This window comes from Narcine bancroftii, chromosome 11, assembly GCF_036971445.1.
Source record: "Narcine bancroftii isolate sNarBan1 chromosome 11, sNarBan1.hap1, whole genome shotgun sequence".
NCBI lineage: Eukaryota > Metazoa > Chordata > Chondrichthyes > Torpediniformes > Narcinidae > Narcine > Narcine bancroftii.
This window is the reverse complement of record NC_091479.1, coordinates 63215446-63239841: the sequence shown is the minus strand read 5'-3', so window position 1 is coordinate 63239841 and position 24396 is coordinate 63215446. Positions and strand designations below refer to the sequence as shown.

General features: G+C 40.6%; 1 protein-coding gene and 1 long non-coding RNA gene across 5 annotated transcripts in view; one reads left to right on the top strand and one right to left on the bottom strand.

Moving 5' to 3' along the window:
• Window positions 1–24396, top strand: part of caprin2 (caprin family member 2) — a 74298-nt gene that overhangs the window by 35361 nt on the left and 14541 nt on the right. The window lies entirely within an intron of this gene.
• The window catches only part of LOC138745814 (uncharacterized), a 28463-nt gene continuing 27082 nt past the window's right edge, over window positions 23016–24396 (bottom strand). For both annotated transcript variants that reach the window (XR_011346526.1, XR_011346525.1), the window contains one exon: window positions 23016–23468. This is a non-coding gene — a long non-coding RNA (uncharacterized lncRNA). The remainder of the gene's footprint in view (window positions 23469–24396) is intronic.

Here is a 24396-nt window from a genome sequence, read left to right as displayed (position 1 = left end):
GAGGAAGCTGAAAGATAAAGGCGGTTTGAGAAAGAACAAAAGCAGGTTGAGCTAGAGTTAGAAAAATGTAGATCTGAGGAAGCAGAGAAATGGAGTTTGAAAGAGAAGGAGATTCATCTGGTCCTTGTGAGAGTTTTATGACTAGTAGGGAAGTGAAATTGGTTCCTTCATTTAATGAGGCTGAGATTGATAAATATTTTCAGCATTTTGAGAAAGTTGCTGAGAGTTTAAAAGGGCCAAGAGACCATTGGTCCCTCATGTTAGAGGGAAAGCTCAATTCAACAAGTTGCTAATTCTGATATTCTAAAGCAAGCTATCCTGAAGGCTTATGAATTGGTTCCAGAAGCTTATAGACAAAAATTCAGGAATTTGAGAAAATCTGAATCAGTCTTATATGGATTTTACATATGACAAAGTTGTGTGTTTTGATCGATGGTGCACATTGAAAGAGATAAATGGTGACTAAAACAGACTGAACGAGTTGATGTTAGTTGAAGAAATTTAAAGCTGTGTTCCTAATGACATAAAACATTTAGATGAAAAGGGAGTGGAAACTTGGCAGGATTCTGCTACATTATCGGATGAATGTACGTCAACATATGAGGTTTGGTTTGTACCCAGTAGACCTTTCCAAAAGGGTAATATGGAATATCCAAATAAGTTGGAAAATAAATAGGGAAATAGTACTGGGGTAAAGAAGGAAGAAAAGGAAAAACCTTTGGGTCTACTTTGTCACTATTGTAAGAAACTGGGTCACGTGATGGCTAATTGTTCTCTGCTGAGGTAAAAGAAGGAAAGGAGGATGCCAGATGAAACACATGAAAATTAAAGAAGGTTCTAGACATGCTGGTGAAATTAGAAAGGAATTCAAATATTGTGTCAGAGGGTAAGGTTCTGATAGAGGAAAGGTCACCATAGGTGACAGTAAAAATCCTTAGATTCTGGGGCTGCCCAGTCATTCGTGTAACTGTTTTGGAGTTAGTTTGGCAATAAGACTGCCATAGTGGCACAAATTTGATTTCAAGATTTGGGGCATGATTTGGAGATATCTCTGCTCAAGATAATATTGAAATCAGAATTAGTTAATGGACCTGTTATCAAATTTACCAGTGGATGGGGTTTCATTGTTATTAGGAAATGATCTTGCAGAGGGTAAAGTTGTCCTTGTGGTGCAGTTGACCTATAAGCCAGTCACTGATGAGACAAAAACAGATTCTGACATGTATCCAGTTTGTACAGAAATGAAGGCTTCGGCTCGAAAGCTTGCCAGTGAAGATGGTGCTGTACAGACTGATTTAGAAGGGACAGGAATCTGTGGTAGTGCACAACAGCACTCTGGTTGTAATGACCTGCCAAGAACTTTGTATCTTTATTGGACCAGAGTTCTGATGTTAAACCTGAGAGTAAGGATTTGTTGTTATCTCAAAAGGAGTTCATAGAGAGGCAGAACAGAGATCCTGATCTTACTAAAGTGAGAGATAAAGTTCTCTCTGCTGATAAAATTAAGTGCCAGTTGGATATTATTTCAAGGAAAAGGTGTTGATGAGGAAGTGGAGATTACCTGGTATTCCTGCCAATGAAGAATGAGCAGTTGTTCACCAGGCTGTAGTTCCTAAATCTTACAGGGATTAAATTTTAACTTTGGCCCATATTACACTCTTAGGTGGTCATCTTGCTGTAAAGAAAACTATACACAAGATTACAAAACAATTTTATTGGCCTAGTCTGAGAGAAGATGATGGGACGTTTTGTCGGACCTGACACACTTATCAGGTTGCGGGGAAACCTAATCGTTCCTTTTAAAATCTATTCCTGCTTTGGCAAACCCTTTTCTAAAGTTATTGTGGATTGTGTTGGTCCATTGCCCAAGACAAAAGCTGAGAATCCGTATTTGTTAACTGTCATGTGTACAACCTCCATGCTTCCAGAAGCATTACCATTTAAAAACATTGACTGTGTCAAGTGCTCTTGTGAAGTTTTTCACTTTAGTTGGTTTGCCTAAGAGATATCATCAGACTAGGAGAGTGATTTTATGTGAGGACTGTTTCAGCTGATAGTTTATAATTTTAGAGCTAAATAAATCATGTCATCCACATATCATCCAGAATCTCAAGAGGCTTTTGAAAGATTCCATTCCACCCTAAAAACCATGATGAAGACCTATTGTGAGAATGAGAAGGACTGGGATGAGGGTGTCCAGTTGGTTTTGTTTGTGGTAAGGGAGTCTGTAGAAGAATCATTAGGTTTGTCCTTTTGAGTTGGTATTGGAATAATGGGTAAACAAGGATGTGCAGTTGAATTTGTTCGATTGTGTCAAAGTTTAAAGATTGTTTGGAGGAGTCACGTGATGGAGTAGTGGCCGGACGGTGAACTCCAGCCCTCTCCAGAAAAGTCAGAAAAAACAAACGAAAACACAAAGGCACAGAAATAAAAATCAAAGTAAAGTGAATATAAAGGTGGAAAGAAGATGGCGACGAAAAAAGAAAAGTTGAAACCAACGGTAAGAAGAGAGGAAGAGAAGACAACGGAAGATGAAGGAAAAGGCCTTACCTGTTCGAAGAGGCCCGCGGTGGAGAGAGAAACCCGCTCCCTCAGGTCGGTAGAATATGGACTACAAAAATGGCTCGCTGAGTCGAGTAAAAGTGCGCAACCGCGCATGAAAAAAAACACACCGACGGGAGGGGTGACAAGCTGGGGAGTCGATCTCCACAGCCGGCAACGACAGCTGCAGAACACCTGCAGCAAGAGGAGAACATAGAAGACAACGAAAACAAGAAAGAAGAGAAGAAAAGGGCAACAAAGAAACAACAGATGGCCAACCAAGAGGAAGAAGAAGAGGAAGAGTACAGTGAAATAGAAGAAGAAGGGAAAGGCAAGATAAAGGATATACTTTCTCTTATTAAAGAATACATGGAGTCATTTAAAGAATGGCAAGCGCAAGAATTTAATGATTTAAGAAGAAGAATAAACAATACAGAAGAGAAAATGAATAAAATAGATATGACCTTATCAGAAATGGGAAAAAGAATGGACAAGGTGCAAGAACGAGAAGCAGCAGTAGAAATGGAGGTAGAGGACTTAAAAAAGAAATTAGAGGAATCTAATAAAAAAGTTAAAGAGACACAAGAACTGTTAGCTCAGAAAATAGATATAATGGAAAATTATAACAGAAGAAATAACATAAAGATAGTGGGCCTTAAGGAAGATGAAGAAGGCAAGAATATGAGAGAGTTTATAAAAGATTGGATCCCTAGGATCCTAGGATGTCCAGAACTACAGCAAGAAATGGAAATAGAAAGGGCACATAGAGCATTGGCCTTTAAACCACAATCACAACAAAAGCCAAGATCTGTTTTAGTAAAATTCCTAAGATATACTACAAGAGAAAAGGTACTGGAGAAAACAATGGAAAAAGTAAGAGTGGACAATAAGCCACTGGAGTACAAAGAGCAAAAAATCTTCATTTATCCAGATATAAGTTTTGAACTCCTGAAGAAGAGAAAAGAGTTCAATATAGCAATGGCGATTTTATGGAAGAAAGGGTATAAATTTATACTAAAGCATCCAGCGGTATTGAAAATATTTATTCCAGGACAACAAAACAGACTATTCTCGGATCCAGAGGAAGCACAAAAATTTGCAGAACAATTACAAAATAGACTGAGAGATGAAGACGTGTAACGAGAGTACAAAAGACTGCAAACTAAAAAGACATAAGTTTTGAGCTCCTGAAGATGAGGAAGGAGTTCAAAACATCGAAAACGATCTTATGGAAAAAAAAAACTATTCTCGGATCCAGAGGAAGCAAGGAAATTTGCAGAACAACTACAAAACAAACAGAGAGATGAAGACATGTAATAAGAGTAAAAATGACCACGATTTATATGTATGTGGGTAAAGAGGTATAAGTGTGTATATGTATAATGTGCATACATGAATGTATCCGTATTTAGAGGAAAATATAGATAGTATAGACAAGAATTAATAAGGGAAGGAAAAGGAATAGAGGGAATAAGGAGGGAATTAAAAGAGTGACCTTTGTCACATATGAAAAGTGAAATCTTTTCTGGGTGGGGGGGGTGTTACGGTCACTGCAAAATCAGCTGACGCTTGCGAGTGAATTCGCAAATCCAAATGGAGAGGGGAGATGTGGTTGTCTGACAAGGGATAAAGGACAACTCAGGAGGGGAAGGGGGGATTGGGGCTAAAGAAGTTTTAAATAGGAGAATAAGGAAAATGTTTGATGTTTTAGGAATGTTGTCTTATAAAGGATTCAAAACAAGAAAACAGAAATGGATAAGAAGGAAAGGTAATGATGGAGAAACGGAAAGGGAAGATAAACAAAGTATAAAATGGCTACGTTGAACTATATGACTTTAAATATTAATGGAATACATAACCAAATTAAAAGGAAGAAACTGCTAAATTTACTGAAAAAAGAAAAAATTGATATAGCATTTGTGCAAGAAACACATTTAACTGAATTGGAGCATAAGAAATTAAAGAGAGATTGGGTAGGACACGTAACAGCAGCATCGTATAATTCAAAAGCAAGAGGAGTAGCTATATTAATTAGTAAAAATGTGCCATTTAAAATAGAAGAGGAAATAATAGATCCAGCAGGGAGATATGTAATGATAAAATGTCAGATATATTCGGAGTTTTGGAATCTACTCAATGTATATTCACCTAACGAAGAAGATCAAAAGTTTATGCAAGATATCTTTTTGAAGATAGCAGACACGCAAGGGAACATATTAATAGGAGGGGATTTCAACCTGAATTTGGATTCAAATATGGACAAAACTGGGAAAAAAATTAACAGAAAGAACAAAGTAACCAAATTTATAATTAAATCGATGGAAGAAATGCAACTTTTGGATATATGGAGGAAACAACACCCAAAGGAAAAGGAATATTCATATTACTCGGCTAGACATAAAACATACTCAAGAATAGACCTATTTTTGTTATCAGCTCGTATGCAAGATAGAGTAAAAAAAACAGAATATAAAGCTAGAATACTATCGGACCATTCACCCTTAATATTGACAGAAAAGTTAGAGTACATCCCTCCAAGAATGTATAGATGGAGATTAAACCATGTTACTTAAAAGGCAGGATTTTAGAGAATTTATTGAAAAACAAATAAAAATGTATTTTGAAATAAATATGGAATCAGTGGAAGATAAGTTTATACTATGGGATGCAATGAAAGCATTCATTAGAGGGCAAATAATAAGTTATGTAACCAAGATGAAGAAGGACTATAATCAGGAAACAGAGCAGTTGGAAAGGGAAATAGTAAATATAGAAAAAGAATTAGTAATGAAGGAAGATATTACTAAAAGAAGAGAATTGGCGGATAAAAAAAATAAAATATGAAACACTATAAACATATAAGGTGGAGAAAAATATAATGAAGACAAAACAGAAATATTATGAACTAGGTGAAAAAACGCACAAAATCCTAGCATGGCAGCTTAAGACAGAACAAGCTAAGAAAATGGTATTGGCATCAAGGAAAAAAGACAAACAAATTACATATAATCCAAAAGAAATTAAGGAAAACTTTAGAGAATTCTATGAACAATTATACTGAACTGAAAACGAAGGGAAAGAAGGGAAAATACATGAATTTCTAACTAAAATTGAACTACCAAAACTACAAATAGAGGAACAAAATAAATTAACAGAGCCATTTGGAATAGTAGAAATACAAGAGATAATAAAAAAATTACCAAATAATAAGACACCAGGAGAGGATGGATTCCCAATAGAATTCTATAAAACATTTAAAGACTTATTAATTCCGCCCCTCCTGGAAGTAATCAACCAGATTGATAAAACGCAAAGCTTACCAGATTCATGTAAAACAGCAATAATTACAGTAATACTAAAGCAAGGGAAAGATCCACTCACACCAGCGTCATATAGACCAATATCTTTACTTAACACAGATTATAAGATAATAGCTAAATTATTAGCAAACAGATTAGCAGAGTATGTACCGAAAATGGTAAATCTAGACCAGACTGGATTTATCAAAAAAAGACGCACAACAGACAATATTTGTAAATTTATTAACTTAATTCATGCAGCAGAAGGGAATAAAGCACCAACAGTAGCAGTTGCTTTAGACGCAGAGAAGGCCTTTGACAGAGTAGAATGGAATTATTTGTTCAAAGTATTGCAAAAATTCAGTTTACCGGAGAAGTATATTAATTGAATTAAAGCATTATATAAGGGACCATTAGCAAAAGTGACAGTAAATGGACATGTATCAAAACAATTTAACTTAAGCAGGTCAACACGACAGGGATGCCCACTATCACCTTTATTGTTTGCGTTAGCTATAGAACCACTAGCAGAATTGATAAGAACAGGTAATAATATAAAAGGAATAAAAATAAAAGACAAGGAATATAAAATCAGTTTATTTGCGGATGATGTTATAGTGTACTTAACAGAACCAGAACTATCAATAAAAGAATTATATAAGAAATTGAAGGAATATGGAGAAGTGTCGGGTTATAAGATAAACGTAAATAAAAGTGAAGCAATGCCTATGAATAATGTGGATTTCTCAAAATTTAAGAAGGAATCACCATTTAGATGGCAAATGCAAGCAATGAGATACTTAGGTGTACAAATAAACAAAAATCTTGGCCAACTATATAAACTCAATTATTATCCACTAATGAAAAAATTACAGGACGATTTAGAGCATTGAAAAGATTTACCACTAACACTAATAGGAAGGATAAACTGTATTAAAATGAACATTTTTCCAAGGATATTATACTTATTTCAGGCATTGCCAATACAACTGACAGAGAAATTCTTCAAGGAGTTAAAGAAAATAATAAGGAAATTTTTATGGAGAGGGGGGAAACCGAGGATAGCACTAGATAAATTAACAGAATGGTATAAACAAGGAGGCTTACAACTGCCAAACTTTAAATATTATTATAGAGCCGCACAATTAAGATACCTATCAGATTTTTATCAAACAAGGGAAAAGCCAGATTGGACGAGATTAGAATTAGATAAAATAGGGGAAAAGATACCTGAACACATATTATATAAATGGGATGAAAAATTGGTACAATATAGAAGTTCTCCAGTATTACATCATCTCCTCAATATTTGGAAGAAGATTCATGTAGAAAGAAATAAAACAAATTATCAATTACCAAAACTAATATTGACGCAAAACAAGTTACTCCCTTTTACAATAGATAACCTTTCCTTTAGAGAATGGGAAAAAAAGGGATTAAAAGAATAGAAAATTGTTTTTCAGGAAATAGATTCTTATCCTTTGAACAAATGAAAGATAAGTACAATATAACTGGAAATACAGCGCTGGCATATTACCAATTGAGATCCTACTTGAAGGATAAATTAGGAAGCAGTTTGAGTTTGCCAGAGGGAAGTAACCTTGAATATGTGATTACAGATACAATGTTAATCAAAAGATTTATAACAAATATGTATATTAAACTGCAAGAAAAGGAGAATGAGGAAACAAATGGTAAAACTAAACAAAAATGGGAACAATTTTTAAATATAAAGATAAAAAAGGAAACATGGGAGAAGTTATGCTCCGGAACGATGAGAAATACAATAAATACGAGGTTACGTATGATACAATATAACTGGATACACAGGCTATACATTACACCTCAAAAGTTAAATAAATGGGACCCAACAGTATCTGATAGATGTTTTCGATGTAAAAAAGAAATGGGAACAACAATTCATGCAATCTGGACATGTGAGAAAGTAAAAAAATTTTGGGAAGATCTAAATCAGATATTAAATGAAATAACAGAAAACAATATACCAAAGAATCCAGAGATCTTCCTCCTAAGTAACATAAAAAATAAAGAATTTGGAATTGATTTGGAGGATGCACAAAAAAGATTTGTTAAGATAGCTCTAGCCGTAGCAAAAAAATGTATTATGTCAACCTGGAAATTGGAAGATAATTTGAAAATACAACAATGGTATATAGAAATGAATAAATGTATTCCATTAGAAAAAATAACATATAGTTTAAGAAATAATATTGAAATATTCAAACAAATATGGGAGCCTTACATTAAATACAATAGCGAAAACCTACCGGGGACAATCATTACCTAAGTTAACGGAAGGAAAAGGAAATGAAAAGAATGGACTCAGTAGAATTTCTGGTGTATTTTTATTGAATGACAACATTGTCTGACTGGTTAAATGTACCCTAGATTGTATACCTTAAATGGATGGGAAGGGGGAGGTAGGGAGGGTGGGATGGGAGGAGGGAGGGGGGGGGTGAAAATGGCACTGTATATGTGTGAAAAGGAAAAAGTGTGTACCATGGTTAATGTGATTTATGGTGTGAAAAATAAAAAATTTAAAAAAAAGTTTAAAGATTGTTTGCATAAAGTCCGTAGAATTCCTTTCATGAACTATTATTGTTTTCATTTTCATAGTAATGCCGTAAGATGGTTATTAAATATATGTTTGCACTATGAGGCTGCCGCAGAACACCAATTTCAGGACTTGCTTATGACAATAAATCTTGATTCTGAAAATATGAAAACTGTTCAAGGTAAAAGTGAAAGTCTGGTATGATTTTTTTTAAAAAAAAAAGCTAGTGAGGATTTTAAAACCAGGGATAAAGTATTAATTCTCTTTCCAACAAATCCTAATACTCTTAGGGCTAATTTTTCACCCTTATGAGAAAGTCTAAGGTAAATGACGTCAACTACATAGTTAAAACACCTAACTGGAGATGTAAAACACAGAGTTTCCATGTCAACATTTTAAAACCTCATTTTGAGAATTTGGATGTAAACAAGAAGCAGCCTTCACCAAAGGATTTGGTTGTAGATAAAACTGAGTTTAGGGATCATGAGACAACAAACTGATTTTTGTGAGGGTCACTTAAAACAAAACATTGTTTCAGTTTGTCTAATTTGAGTATTTTGCAGAATTTGGATGATGTTGGCTCATCTTTAAACCCAGGAAAAGGAACATGAAACATCTAATTTTAAAATTTAAGAATCTTTCCAGATGTGCCTCTTGATTAGCTTGTCACGATGTTCCAATCCTATCAAACAATATCCATATCGAATGCAAGTGTAAAAGTGTAAACTGGTAGATCGAGAGATTGAATACATGTTAAATAAAGAATGATATTATTAGACATTCAACCTCAAATTGGAGTTCCCCTCATGTCCTGGTGCCCAAATCAGATGGAGTGGTTATATTTTATACTGATTGTGGAAAAGTTAATGGTGCTTATCCTATCAATGGGATGGATGATTGGGTGAACAAGGTTGGAAAGGCAACGTTCCTTAGAAAGGTGGACTTATTTAAAGGTTACTGGTTAACAGAAAGAGGTAGGGAAATTTCTGCATTTGTGACTCCATCAAGTTTATATGAATACACTGTTCTACCATTTGGAATGAAGAATTCTCCAGGAACATTCCAAAGGAGAAAGAAGTCTTTGCTAAAAGTGAAACACCTCAGAATTAGACTTGCTGCAAAAAAACCCAAAATTGCCTACAATCCCACGTTTTGATTTTGATTGGCAAGCTTACTGTAAAGAGGCAAAATATTACCAGAGATAAGCTGCTGAACTTTTTGGAAATATTGATCATGATCAGAATCTAAATAATGATTAGGATCCCCAGTCATGCCAAGTGCAGATGATACAGATCATTTTTTTTTTCAGAGATAGTTAAGATATAGAGCATACAGATGCTTGTATTGATAATTTTGTCACAGGGAATGACACCTGGGAAGCACGTATGTTTGAGTTAGAGAAATTGACAAACTTTCAAAAGTAAACCTTTGTTGCGGCATGCCATTAGGCAGGCGAACCGGCCCCACTTGTAACACACGTGGTGGGGCAGCCAGCCAAAATGTCACCATTGGGGGGGGTTTCCCCTTTGACCTTGGCACCGGGCTCAGAAACCCATGCTTAGGGACCCACGTGACGCCCTGGTGACGTTGGTGCACCCAGTGCAGTTCTCAGCCAGGTCTGGGCTGGGAGTATAATGCCAGCCAGGCAGCCTGCAATAAATCAGTTTTGCTCACTGACCTCAACCCGTCTGGTTGTGTGTTATTTCAGTTAGCAGTGTAGGTGCCGCTACAGTTGGTGACCCCGACAGGTTCAAACACCTTTGAACCCAACATGAGCGACCCTTCGATCAGTGCTATAACCATCAAGCTCCCTGACTTTTGGGTTCAGGAGCCGGATACCTGGTTCAGCCAAGCAGAGGCTCAGTTTCACCTCTGCCAGATTTCATCAGACATGACCAGGTTCTACCATGTGGTCACCGCCCTGGACCAGGCCACCGCCAAAGGTGTGCTGCTGCACCTCATTCAACACCCACCTGCGGAAGATAAATACGGGACCATCAAGCAGGGGCTTACCGGCTCCCTCGGACTATCTAGGCGCCAGCATGCCGCTCGGATGCTGCACCTCGACACCTTGGGGGACAGGTTCCCAATTGAGCTAATGGATGAGATACTCGCACTCATGGGCGATCACACCAACTGCCCACTTTTCGAGTGCATCTTTTTCGACCATCTGCCTGAGGACATCTGGCCACTACTGGCCCAAGAGAGCTTTGCTGACCCGAGGAAGGTTGCTCAGAAGGCTCAAGAGCTATGGCTCGAGCGATTCCTGGAGGGCTCAGCAGTCCAGCAGGTCACAAGTCATGGGCATGACCACTGCAAGCCTTCCTCTAGCTCTGCGGTAGAACACCCGGTCCCTGCAGGGGCCACAAAGAGCATAACCAGAGGCAAGGCATCTGCTCCCGGCCTCTGCTTCTACCACCAGCGCTGGGGAGCCAAGACTCGGAAGTGTCGTCAGCCCTGCCCATTCCAGGGAAACGAGCAGGCTGGCCGCTGTTAATGGCTGTGGCGGCTGGCCAAGGACACAGCCTTCTCTACCTGTGGGACTCAGTCAGTGGCTGATGTTTCCTCGTCGACACTGGGGCTCAGATCAGCGTCATTCCGGCCATGGCCATTGAGTCCAGGAACCAGCCTCGAGGACCTCCCCTCCATGCAGCCAATGCAACAGAGATCAGGACGCATGGAGACAAGACCGTCCACATCCAGATCGGCCAGCAAAAGTTCTCATGGAGGTTCACCATCTCGTCCCTTCCGACCGCCATACTGGGTGCTGACTTTCTCCTCACCCATGGGTTCCTGGTTGACATTCGTGCCGGGTAGATGCCCGTACCTTCCAGGCTGTTCGCCTCAACGCCTCCTGCACAGAGCAGCTGCAGATGGCCATGATCAGCACGCCCAAAGTAGAGTTCCAGCATATCCTGGATGAGTTCACGGCCCTTCTCAAGCCACAGTTCTCCGCTGCTTCACTGCACCACGGGGTATTCCATCACATCCTCACCCAAGGCCCACCAGTCCAAGCCAAGGCTCACCGACTCCCTCCGGATAAGCTCCAGGTGGTGAAGAGTTTTCGCATCTGCTGGAGCTGGGGATCATTTGGCACTCCGACAGCCCTTAGGCCTCACCGCTCCACCTGGTCCCGAAAGTCTCAGGCGGCTGTCGCCCCTGCGGAGACTACCGGCGGCTCAACGAGGCGACTGTTCCTGACCGTTACCCGATCCCTCACATCCAGGACTTTATGGCCAACCAGCATGGCACGAGGGTATTCTCCAAGATCGACCTGGTGCGCAGGTATCACCAAATCCCGGTGCACCTGAGGACATACCCAATACGGCCATCATCACCCCCTTCGGCTTGTTCGAATTCCTTTGCATGCTGTCCGTGCTCATGAATGCCACCCAGACCTTCCAGCGCCTTATGGACTCAGTGGGCAGGGACTTGGATTTCATCTTCGTTTATTTGGATGACATCCTTGTTGCCAGCAGGGATCGGACACAACACAAGGCCCACCTGCACACCCTCTTCACCTGACTGGCCGACTTCGGCCTCACAATCAACCCAGCCAAGTGCCAGTTCAGGAAAGAGTCCATGCAGTTCCTGAGCAATACCATCACGGCCAAAGGAGCCACGCCCGCCACTACAAAGGTCGCCGCAATCAAGGAGTTCCCATGCCCGGACAACCTCAAGGGGCTGCAAAAGTTCATGGGTATGGTAAACTTCTATAACGGTTTCATCCCAGGCACTGCGTGCATCATGCAGCCACTCTTTGCCCTCATCGCGGCCAAACACAAAACACTTGCCTGGACTCCAGAGGCCTGCAGGGTATTTGAGGCCTTGAAGGATGCCCTCATGAAGGTTACCATGCTTGCCCACCCACACACTGACCTGCATATGACGCTCTCCGTCATTGCCTCTGCCACAGCTGTCGGTGCCGTCCTGGAGCAGCAAGTGAATGGACAGTGGAAGCCACTGGTGTTCTTTAGCTAGCTTCTTTGCCCACCAGAATGCAAGTATAGCGCCTTCGACCGTGAGTTATTGGGCATGCAGTGGGGCATTTCCGCTATTTCTTGGAGGGAAGGACTTTTACCATTTTTACTGACCACAAGCCCCTCACTCAGGCGCTCGCCATGGCAAAGGATCCCTGCTTGGCCCGCCAGCAGCGTCACCTCTCCTTCATGTCGGAGTTTACCACCGACATTCAGCACAAGGCGGGGAAGGACAACGTTGTCGCTGATGCACTCTCACATCTGGCCATCTGCGCGCTGACACCCAGCCTCGACTTCGTCCAGCTTGCCCGGGACCAGAAGTCCGACGGGGAGACGCGAGCCTTCAGGACTGCCATCACGGGTCTGCGATTCCAGGACTTCCCGGCTCCTAGTGGTGAGAGCACCGTCCTGTGTGATGTCTACATGGGCACCCCGTGACCAGTGGTTCTCCAGCAGTGGCACAGGCAAGTCTTCCACCGTATCCATGACCTTTTGCACCCTTCCATCAGGTCCACGGTTCATATGGTGGCAGAGTGTTTCGTCTGGCATGGGCTGCGGAAGCAGATCACAGGTTGGGCCAGAACCTGTACCCATTGCCAGCTTTCCAAGGTGCACAGGCACACCAGAGTGCCCATACAGGAGTTCGAGCATGTCCGGGAACGGTTCAGCCACATTAACGTGGACATCGTCGGGCCCTTAGCTGTTTCCCGGGGAAATCGTTGCTTTTTCACGGTGGTGGACCGTACCACTCGTTGGCCCGAGGTGATGCTGATGCCAGACGCCTCCACGGACTCCTGCTTCCGAGCGCTATTGCATGGCTGGATCGCCTGTTTCGGCATCCCGAATCACCTCACCAGCGATCGGGGCACCCAGTTCACCTCTGAGCAAAGCTCGCCAACAGGGTGGGGATCGAGCTACACCACACCATGGCCTATCACTCACAGACCAATGGGCTGGTTGAGCGACTACACCACCACCTTAGGTTGGCACTTTTGGCCCACCTCACCGGTCCTGACTGGGTGGAAGAACTGCCTTGGGTGCTCCTGGGCATCCACTCAACGCCCAAAGAAGATCTACAGGCGTCATCAGCCAAGCTGGCCTATGGCACACTGCTAGCGCTACCTGGTGAGTTCGTCAACGCACCAGTGGTCACCGCATGAGCTACTCCCCCAGCTCCAGGCCCAGTTGGCTCCTTCCACTGCTGCCCAGACACGGCACACGGGCCGTGCTGCCCTCTGTGGAGCACGTTTTTATTTAGTGAGGCCTGTGCACGGCACCTCTGCAGAGGCTTTACGAAGGGCCGTACAAAGTCGTCCAGCATTCAGGGTCCACGTTCACGCTGGACATCGGCGGTAGGAGGGAACTGTTTATGGTGGACAGGCTGAAGCCAGCACACCTCGACCCCACCGAACCAGTAGTTTTGGCCCAGCCCAAGAAGTGAGGCTGCTTGACGACTAAAAAGGACATTGGCGCTGGTTCTGGGGTTGACTGTGTGGCGGTATGCCATTAGGCAAGCGAACCGGCTCCGCTTGTAGCACACGCGGCAGGGTAGCTGGCCAAAATGGTGCCGTTGGGGGTGTCCCCTTCGACCTCAGCACCGGGCTCTGAAGCCTGTGCTTGGGGACACACATGATGCCCTGGTGACGTCAGCAGCCCCAGTGTAGTTCTCAGCCAGATCCGGGCTGGGAGTATCAGGCAATCTGCAATAAATCAGTTCTGCTCACTGAGCTCAACCTGTCTGGTTGTGTGTTATTTCAGTTAGCAGTGTAGCAGTGTTGTTAACTTAGCCAAGTGAATTTTGCTTGTTGTTAGTCAAGGAAAATTGGCCCCTGTTCGGGCTAAAGCTCAGATGATTTCTGAGTTTTCCCCATTTCTGATGGGTAAGAAAGCTGTTAGATTTTTAGAAATTGTAGAGCATTATAGAAAGTTCTTTTTAAAAGAAAAAAAAATGTTGATATTCCTCTTCCTTTAACTAATCTTTTGAAAAATGGTAAAGTTTATTTGGACAACAATTTGTCAGGAAGTATTTGACAAATTGAAAGCCATTTTATACCACAAACCTGTGCTCAAGTCCCCTAAATTTGAAAAGCCATCTTCAGCTCTAGATGCTAGTAAGGCTGCAGGAGCAAAGTTATTACAAAAAAATGATTGTGTATCTAAGAAATTTAATGAACATCAAAATTCTACTATTGCAAAATAATTATTGTCCCTTGTATTGTCTTTGCAGCATTTTGATCTTTACATTTGCACTGCTTGGGGACCAATTGTTGTCTCTACTGACAATAATCCTTTAGTGTTGTTGAGTAAAATGAAAAATAAAAAGAAACTTGTTGAACTGGATTTAATTTTGCAAGAATATGATTTAATGATAACTTGTATTAAAGGGAAGGATAATGTAATTGCTGATTTCTTATCAAGATGTTAGATTTTCAATGTTGCTGAAAGTTGTTTTCTGTATTATATCAGAATCAGAATTTATTATTATGAACAAGGCCTGAAATTTGTTGTTTTGTGGCAGCATCATAGTGCACAATGTACATGTTATAACCAAATTACGCTATTTCTATAAAAAAGTAAAAATAATAGTGTAGGAAAAGTAAGGCAGTACCTCCGGTTCGTTGATTATTCAGGAATCTAATGGCAGGGGGAAGACGCTGTCTTGTGCTGTTGAGTGCTTGTAGCTAGCTGCGACAAGCTATTGCTCCACGGAGAGGTTATAGCTGTATGCAGGTTAGCTTAGAAAGAGCACATTGTTCCCAGAAAGAACGACATGAACCCCAGTTGGGTGTAGTTAACACTCTCTTTATTGGGCTCACAGCCCTTTTATTCTAAAGCTGAGGGGAGTGGTCAAAACCCTCTCAGCACTGATTGGTGTGTTTGTGATCCGCTTTCCCTGATAGGCCAGTTAAACTCTTTTGGTTGTGGCCATTTGGAGGGCAGCGCTGCAGGCCTCGTGCAGCCTGCTAGATCGTTGTGTGTTTGTCTTTCATTTTGTGAGGCCCCATAGGGGAGCTGGGAAGGGCTGCCACATGATCTTCTTTAGGCTCCTGTACCTCTTTCCCAATGGTAGCAGAGTGAAGAGGTCTTGGCCAAGGTGCTGGGTCTCTGAGGATGGAGACTGCTTTTTTTTTAAGGTACCACCTTATGTAGAGTCCTTAAAGGAGTGAAGTCTGCTGCCTGTGATGTCACAGGCTATGTTAACAACCCTCTGGAGTTTATTCTTGTCCTGAGAGTTGGCGCATCCATACCAGGAATTGATGCCACCAGCCAGAATGCTCTCCACAGTATACCTGTAGAAGTTTACGAGAGTCTTTGGTGACGTACCAGATCTCTGCAGATATCTCACAAAGTATAGCCGCTGGCGAGCCTTCTTCGTGATTGCATCAACATGGAAGCTCCAGGACAGATCCTCTGAGATGTTGACACCTAGGAATTTGAAGTTCTTGACCCTCTCCGCTACTGAGCCCTCAACGAAGACTGGGTCATGTACTCCTGACTTCCTCCTGAAGTCCACAATCATCTCCTTGGTTTTGCTGATGTTGAGCGCAATGTTGTTGTTACACCATTCAATGAGCTGATCTATCACCCTCCTGTGCGCTTCCTCATCGCATTTTGTGATTTTTGCCAACAACTGGTTCATCAGCAAACTTGTAGATGACATTGGAATTGTGCCTGGCCACACAGTCATGGGTGTATAATGAGTAGAACAGTGGGCTGAGCACACATCCTTGGGGTGTGCCTGCGTTGATAATCAGTGAGGAGGAAACAATACCAATTCATACTGACCGTGGTCTTCTCATGAGAAAGTCAATGATCCAGTTGGTTTTATGGAGCCCCGCTCATTGTACCAGGAAGTTCATCCCCGCAGCACATAGACAGGAGATGCCACCAACTGAAGTCTTAGGCAGAGTGGGAGTGGCTTGGAAAATTGTCCCCAGTTCCACGTTAAGGCATGGAATAATGACACCCTTCATCCCAAAGAAACTCTGGGACTGTGAGTTTGTGTTTGTGCGTAGAGGAGCTCATGGGCCACCCTTACAGAGGCCATATGAGGGCTGCTTCAGAGTGCTACAAAACATACAACATGTGTACTAGACATTGGGGGCACCCAGAGAAATTTAAAATTGACCGACTAAAGCCTGCTCATCTCAACCTTGATCAGCCCTTGCCACGACCCCGATGTGAAGGTGAGGATGACTGCCCAAGAGCAGTTGTCAACAATGGTACCAGAGGTTTCACTCCTATCACCAGTTCTGGGTGTGGAGCCATGTAGCAGCACACTGGAGGCTAATCGAATTGGCTGAGGAGGTTCCAAATGGTATCACAATGAGACATTATATGGAATGCACGTTTTCTTTTTAAAAAAAAGTGTGGCTGTTTGAGTAAACTATTTTTACTGAACTTGACTCAACTCCATCTGATCATTTTCACGTTCCTCATTTCACACTGTGACAAAATTGCTACAGAGGCAGTTTAACCCCATAGAAAGAGACTTTTCATTCTACTCAAGGGTACATGATTCACAAGGATTGATTTGTTTTTAATGTCTGCTCAGTTTAAAAAGTAGAATGGTAAAAACAAAATATTTGGCGAGACTTTGATCAGTCATTCACCATTAACTTTATCATCACAATAATGGAAAAACAAAGTGTGTCGAGGTGGTGAAAAGGAAGAACTTTTGAGTTTATTAAGAGACTAATCTCTTGTGAAACTAATCTCTTCTACTGATAAAGCTTATCTCAAAGAACAAATTTTGAGAGAATATGCTACAGAGTTGGATAGTTTAGAGAAAGAAATGAAATTGGAAAAAGATTATCAGAATGGTGTTACCAGAAAAATATAGACTATTAGAAAATTTTTTAAAAACCAGAAATATAACACGTTACAAACATATAGAAGAGAAAAAAAACTTAACAACCAAACAAAAATATTATGAATTAGGAGAACAGGCACAAAGTTTTATCTTGGCAGGTAAAGACAGAAGAGTCATCTAGAATGAAAAATGCAATAAAAATAGAGGCTGATATTCTTTCTTTGACTTGGAGGGGTATGTCCATGTCCGCTGCAGGCTTGTTGGTGACTAACAAGTCCGATGTGGGACAGGCAGACACGGTTGCAGCAGTTGCAAGAGAAAATTGGTTGGTTGGGGTTGGGTGTTTGGTTTTTCCTCGTTTGTCTTTTGTCAGTGAGGTGGGCTCTGCGGTCTTCTTCAAAGGAGGTTGCTGCCCGCCGAACTGTGAGGTGCCAAGATGCACGGTTGGAGGTGGTATCAGCCCACTAGTGGTGGTCAATGTGGCAGGCACCAAGAGATTTCTTTAAGCAGTCCTTGTACCTCTTCTTTGGTGCACCTTTGTCTCGGTGGCCAGTGTAGAGCTCGCTATATAACACGATCTTGGGAAGGCAATGGTCCTCCATTCTGGAGATGTGACCCACCCAGCGCAGTTGGGTCTTCAGCAGCATGGATTCGATGCTTTCGGACTCTGCCAGCTCGAGTACTTCGATGTTGGTGATGAAGTCATTCCAATGAATGTTGAGGATGGAGCGGAGACGGCACTGATGGAAGCGTTCTAGGAGCTGTAGGTGATGCCTTTGACACTATGAGCAGGAAAGGGCTTTGGCAAATACTCGGATGCCCCCCCAAGTTCCTCAACATGGTTATCCAACTGCACGAAAACCAACAAGGTCAGGTCAGATACAGCAATGAGCTCTCCGAACCCTTCTCCATTGACAACGGCGTGAAACAAGGCTGCGTCCTCGCACCAACCCTCTTTACTATCTTCTTCAGCATGATGCTGAAACAAGCCATGAAAGACCTCAACAACGGAGATGCTGTTTACATCCGGTACTGCACGGATGGCAGTCTCTTCAATCTGAGGCGCCTGCAAGCTCACACCAAGACACAAGAGCAACTTGTCCATGAACTACTCTTTGCAGACGATGCCACTTTAGTTGCCCATTCAGAGCCAGCTCTTCAGCGCATGACATCCTGTTTTGCGGAGAGGCTGATATAACATATAATTAAAAATAAGTAATATTTTTAGACCATGTTATATGAAATTATATGAATCAGAATTATTAGGAGATGAAAATAAGATGAACAAATTTCTAACAAATGTTGAACTTCCAAAATCAGAGGATAGAGAATGAGTAGATTTAGATTCACAAGAGAAGAAATTGAGAGAGCTTTGAGTACTTTGCAAGCTAACAAATCTCTGGGCGAGGATGGTTTCCTCTAGAGTTCTATAGACAATTTAAAGATTTATTAATGCCTCTTATGATGGATGTATAGGACCAGGTGGTTGAGGCCCAGACTCTCCTGGAATCTTCCTCAGCTACTATAATTACAGTGAGACTGAAGAAAAGTAGACCCATTGAAAACTTCATCATATAGACCTTTAACTTCTGAATATTGGCAAAGACACTAGCTGGGACAATATCTACCAAAATTAATACATACAGACCAGATAGGATTTGTTAAAGGAAGACATTTTTCAAATATTCTAGATGGACTATTTAATATTGTACATAAGGCAAAATCAAGTATAACTATCTCCCTAGATGCAGAAAAAGCATTTGACTGATTAGAATGGTATTTCCTATTTAAAACATTGGTATAGGTAGAAACGATGAATTGGATAAAAGCTCTTTAGCATAAACCTTAAGCCAAAATTATAACTAATAATCAGATGTCAGTGGGTTTTTCCTTAAGTAGATTGAGTGGACAGGGGTGTTCTTTGTCCCCAATGCTTTTTATTCCTAGCTATTGAGCTGTTGGCAGGGATTATAAGGAGAATATCCAGATATTAAGGGCTTCAAAATTAGACAGGAAGAACATAAAATTAGCTTATTTGCTGATGATGTGCTGTTACACATGTCTGACCCAGCTGGATCCATGATGACATTACAAACAATATTAGAAAGATATGGAAGTGTATCGGTTATAAAATAAATATGGACAAGAGTGAGATAATGCCATTTGAAGAATTTTGATTCTGAAAGATATCAAAAAGGTAGTAGATGTAATGGAAGACAGTTGGAACCATATACATAGGAAAGGAATAATGACATAATAATTTACAGAACCTGGATAAATTGAATTACTCCTCTTAGAAAAAAATTGAGAAATATTTACATAAATGGAAAGACCAGCCGATTTAGTTTAGTGGGAAGAGTAAATTGCATTAAAATATGGTGATGCCAAGATTACTGTATCATTTTCAATTGTTATCTATCACACTAAAATTAAAAAAAAACTATTAAATAAGGCCACTCTTATGGAATAACAGGGTGCCAAGAATTTCATTGGAAAAGCTAACATGGGATTATAAATTAGGAGGACTTCCAGATTTTATCAGCACAAGTAAAAAAAAAATTATCATTCTTATTTTGTTTTCTCCAGCTAGATCATTTCTATGAGAAAGATGGGAGTCACATTTGGCCCCACTTGAAATTAGTGAAATGGAATAAATGATTTGACTGGGGAATATACCTTAATTTATAACTAAGATGTACTATGCTCTCTAGAATGAATGTGCAAAACCAGGTTTACAGAGATCAAGAGAGATGGGAGTCAGATCTAGGTGTTGCAATAATGGAAAGATGTTGGTCTGATTGGTGTTTGAATAGCATGACATCAATTATTAATGCAAGATATGGATGAATACAATATAATTTCCTACACCAATTATATCTCACACACCAATTATATCTCACAACACAGAAATTACACGAGTAAAAATCTGAAATATCAGATGTGTTTTAGGTGTGGGACAGAAGTAGGAATGTTTTTACATGCTACATGGTCGTGTGTGAAGGTGAGACCTTATTGGCAGGATTTTACTGAAATATTGACAAGGATAACTGGGTGTCCTTCACGGGCGACCTGAAGATTTATCCTCCCGGCAACTTTATTGAAATAAGCAATAAACTAACTAAATTCCAAATTTCATTTGTTAAAATAGCCTTAAAAATGGCTAAGAAATGTATTGCAATTACTTGAAAATCTGACTCCCCTCTACATACAGCATGATGGACTGCTGAGATAAATTGTTGCATACCTATGGGGAAAAAAATTACATACAACATAAAGAACAAATGACATTTATCAAGATATGGCAGCCATATTTGGATCATATAGGGGCCCAATTATAATTATAGCTACAATAATGAGAACATTAATAGATGCTGCTACAGTATAAATGCAAGTGACTTCCCCATTAAGAATTTTTTTTATGATCAATATCAATGTGAGTCTTCACGGGGTGTGGATTTGTACTGTGAAAAAGGGGGTGGGGTAGGTGGAAGAGTTATTGTGGTTTTTTTTTGCAATAAAATGTTTATAAATATATTATATAACACACACACACACACACACACACACACACACACACACACACACACACACACACACACTTCGATATTGGAGTGTTTACTACAGGTATTTAAGGGGGAACCAAAAATAAAATATTCAAAAAAAATATTGAGTTCTTCAAAAGTACAGCCAAGTGATCAGACTCCTGGAAGTGCAGTTGTGGAAAGGCTTTGTATGCTTTCTTCATGGGGATGTTGTAGTAGTTGAGTGTGTTGGTTCCCCTAGTCTTGCATGTGGGTGGTAGTTTGCTAGAAGTTTTTTCAGGTTGACCTGATTGAAATCTCCCATAATGATTGGGAAGGCATCAGGATGTGATATCTCGTTGCTGTTTATCACAGTGCTCATTCTAATAACATTAGAATGCAGCATCTAAAAGAACTTTAAAAGAAAATATAAACAAGCTTTAATTTCTCCATTGGAAGGTGTTAGACTTGGTATATATGTATATAAAAAAAATATCTGGGGGTTTGGAACAGGGAAAGTCACACAGATAACAATATTCTGGAGACAACCTGTCTGTTCAAAGTCATAAAACAGCTTGTTTATTGTTCTATTGAAGTACTGAAACAATGAATGTTTGCTAAGAAGGACATTTCTTTGAACATAAGGGATCATCTGCTTGTCGACTTGTGCTTTTGGGAGATTGAAAGTAAGAACCAGTATTGCTAAAGCCAGTTATGTGATTTTTTTTTAAAAAAAGCAGCATTTTAGCATCATCAACGAGAATCATCTGGAGACAGAATTAAAGTAACTTCAGGGGTAGGTGGTCACCTCTGCTGCTTCTCCTTCTCAAGAGAGCAGTGCTGCTGTGGCCATTGTAATGGTCACTTCTGACTGACCCATATCTGGGTAAAGAAAGTAAGATCATTGGTGCAGGCATAAGAAAGCTAGGCTTGCTTCTCAGATTTTGATCACCTTTGGAGTCTGCAGTTGCCATTTTTCAACATGAGGACCAGAGTCATGCCAAAGAAAATCAAAGAAGGCATTATGAGGCTGTAAAACAACGATAAAACAGTAAGACATTGTGATTGCTGAACTCATCAATTTGCTCTCTCTTCTTAATGATCTTCTAAACTGTTGATTTTGGTAATCCTAAGGGACAAGGAAGACCTCCACTGTTGATGATAGGAACATTCTCATAATAAAGAAAAATCCCCAAACACCTATCCGACGGATGAGAAGCCTTCTTCAGGAGGCAGGTGTGGATGTGTTAATGACTACTGTCTGCAGACTTCATCAACAGAAATACAGAGACTGCTCTGCAAATGCAAACGGACTAGTTAGCCACAAAAAGGATTGTCCAGTTACAGTTTGTGAAGAAGTATTTAAAAGAGCCTACAGAATTCTGGGAAAAAGGTCTTGTGGACAGATGAGACCAAGATTAACCTGCATCAGAGTGATGGCAAGAGCAAAGTGTAGAGGCACAAAAGGAACTGCCCAAAATACAAAATATACCACCATGATTTGCATCTTGCAGTGTCACCTCTGAATTTCTGTTCATGAAGTCTTCTGCAGATAGTAATCATTCACACATCCACACCTGCCTCTTGAAGAGTTTCTGATTTGTTTGTGGATTTTTCTTTACGGTGATGAGAACTCTTTAGTTATCAGCAGTGGAGGCTCTTCCTTGGTCTCCCAGTCCCTTTGCGATTACTGAGCTCTCCAGTATGCTCTCTCTTAATGATGCTCCAAACAGTTGATTTTGGGTAATCCTAAGGTTTGGGCAATATATTGCTGTTTTATGCTTGTTTTTTGGTCTCCGAATGGCTTCTTTGACTTTCATTGGCACAACTCTGGTCCTCGTGTTTAAAAAATGGTAACTACAGACTCCAAAGGTGATCAAAGGCTTAGAGGCAAGCCCAGCTCTCAAACCTGCACCAATCAAGCAATTAAACATACCTGAGTACTCACATACAGCTGTGAAGCCAAATATCAAATATTATGGTGTCCTGAAATGGGGGACTATGTATTAAAAAGTGTATAATTTCTACATGGTCAAACCAAAAGGTATAAAATCAAGAATGTCCACTTCAAACACATGCGAATTGTTTGATTACAAATTTAAAACTGTGGAGCACAGGGGTAAATTAAGGAAAAAAGTGCCTTTGTCCCAAACATCATGGAGGGCACTGTATGCTTGCAAACATTGTTGTTGTATTTACCAAAGAATTCAATTTTCTTGCATTGAAGTCTACAAATCCATCACTTTGTATCTTCAAATTATTTATTTATTTATTTTGCAAACACTGTTACAAACACCTACATCTAAGTCATTAATGTATTTGTCATCCTTGCATCCTCCCCTGGTGCAAACCACTGGAGTTCACTGATTATACTACAGTTACATAATCTTTTATCTGAAATTCTGAAAACCGAACATTTTTTCCATGGATGTCATCTGCACATCAAAGCTCGTGTTTGGCTCCAAAGATGACCCAATGCAACCCACTCCTATCCGGCACAGGGTCTCAGTGTTCCTACCAGTCCGACTTGTCAGGAGCCTGAGGTCCCTACTCCTTCCCAGGAGCCTGAGGCGACTTCTTCGATGTGGACGGCTGCCACTCCCCGGCACCTCCAAACAGCTCCTGCCCGGGAGCCCGATGACATTGGAAGAAGTCTTTAAAAAGACTCCATCCTGAAGATGGTGGTCACCATATATTCAGGTGTTTAGCTTAGTTTGAGTCAGTTTGTTTGAAGTTTTACTGTAGGATTTAAAAATAAAAAATACACTTTTAATTTTATGGTTTATCTTTATTTCACCATTTACCACCCCCTCCCTTCAGAGACCCTTCTAGTTTGAGTTTCTTTGTTTTTCACAAATCTGAAATCAGCACGTTTTGCTGTTACTATTATCTGAGAAATTCCGAGGTGTCTGGTCCCAAGGGTTTCGGAAAAAAGATCTGTATCTGTATTTGTAAAATTCTCTTCTTGGTTGGAAGGCAGTGGGCAAAATCATTTTCTATTACACTTCCTCCCTGACCAGAAACTAAATGGTTACAATTGCTTTTAAAAACACACAAATGCTGGAGGAACTCAGCAGGTCTTGCAGTGTCCATTGGAGGTAACAATATATTACAGATATTTTGGACGTGAGCTTTTCTGCAGACTTCTGTATTTCACTCCTCTTGGTAGCAATTGCTTGGTCTTGTCAAGCTTGGCTGAGGGTGTAATGATTTTGATCTTCAAATTCCTTTTAATACAGATCAAATTGCATCTTGACAAAAGACATTTCCATTTTTGGGCTGGTGATTTCATTGATGAATGAATTGAGGGCTTGGAGGTTTTGGTAAACTCTGAGAGCATGTTAAGATGGTGTAAAGTTGAAACTGACAAATTGGAAACAAATATAAGAGAATGGAACATTTGTGTTCAGAAGAAACAGATGCATGTCCAGAGTTGAGTGGTTTACATAGATTAAAATATGCTAAAATGCAGATATGGTTGAAGCAAGAATTAAAGCCAAGGTTGTGAAGTAGTGATTTCGGCCATGGATAGTTTACAGGAAAAGATAACGTGACCTTGAATACTTGTAGACCATAACAACCTGGATTAATTGCTGCTCCCTTTAGTACCTCCTTTATGACTGCTTCTGAAATTACTGATTTCCTTCTGTAGCGCTTCAATTTTTTG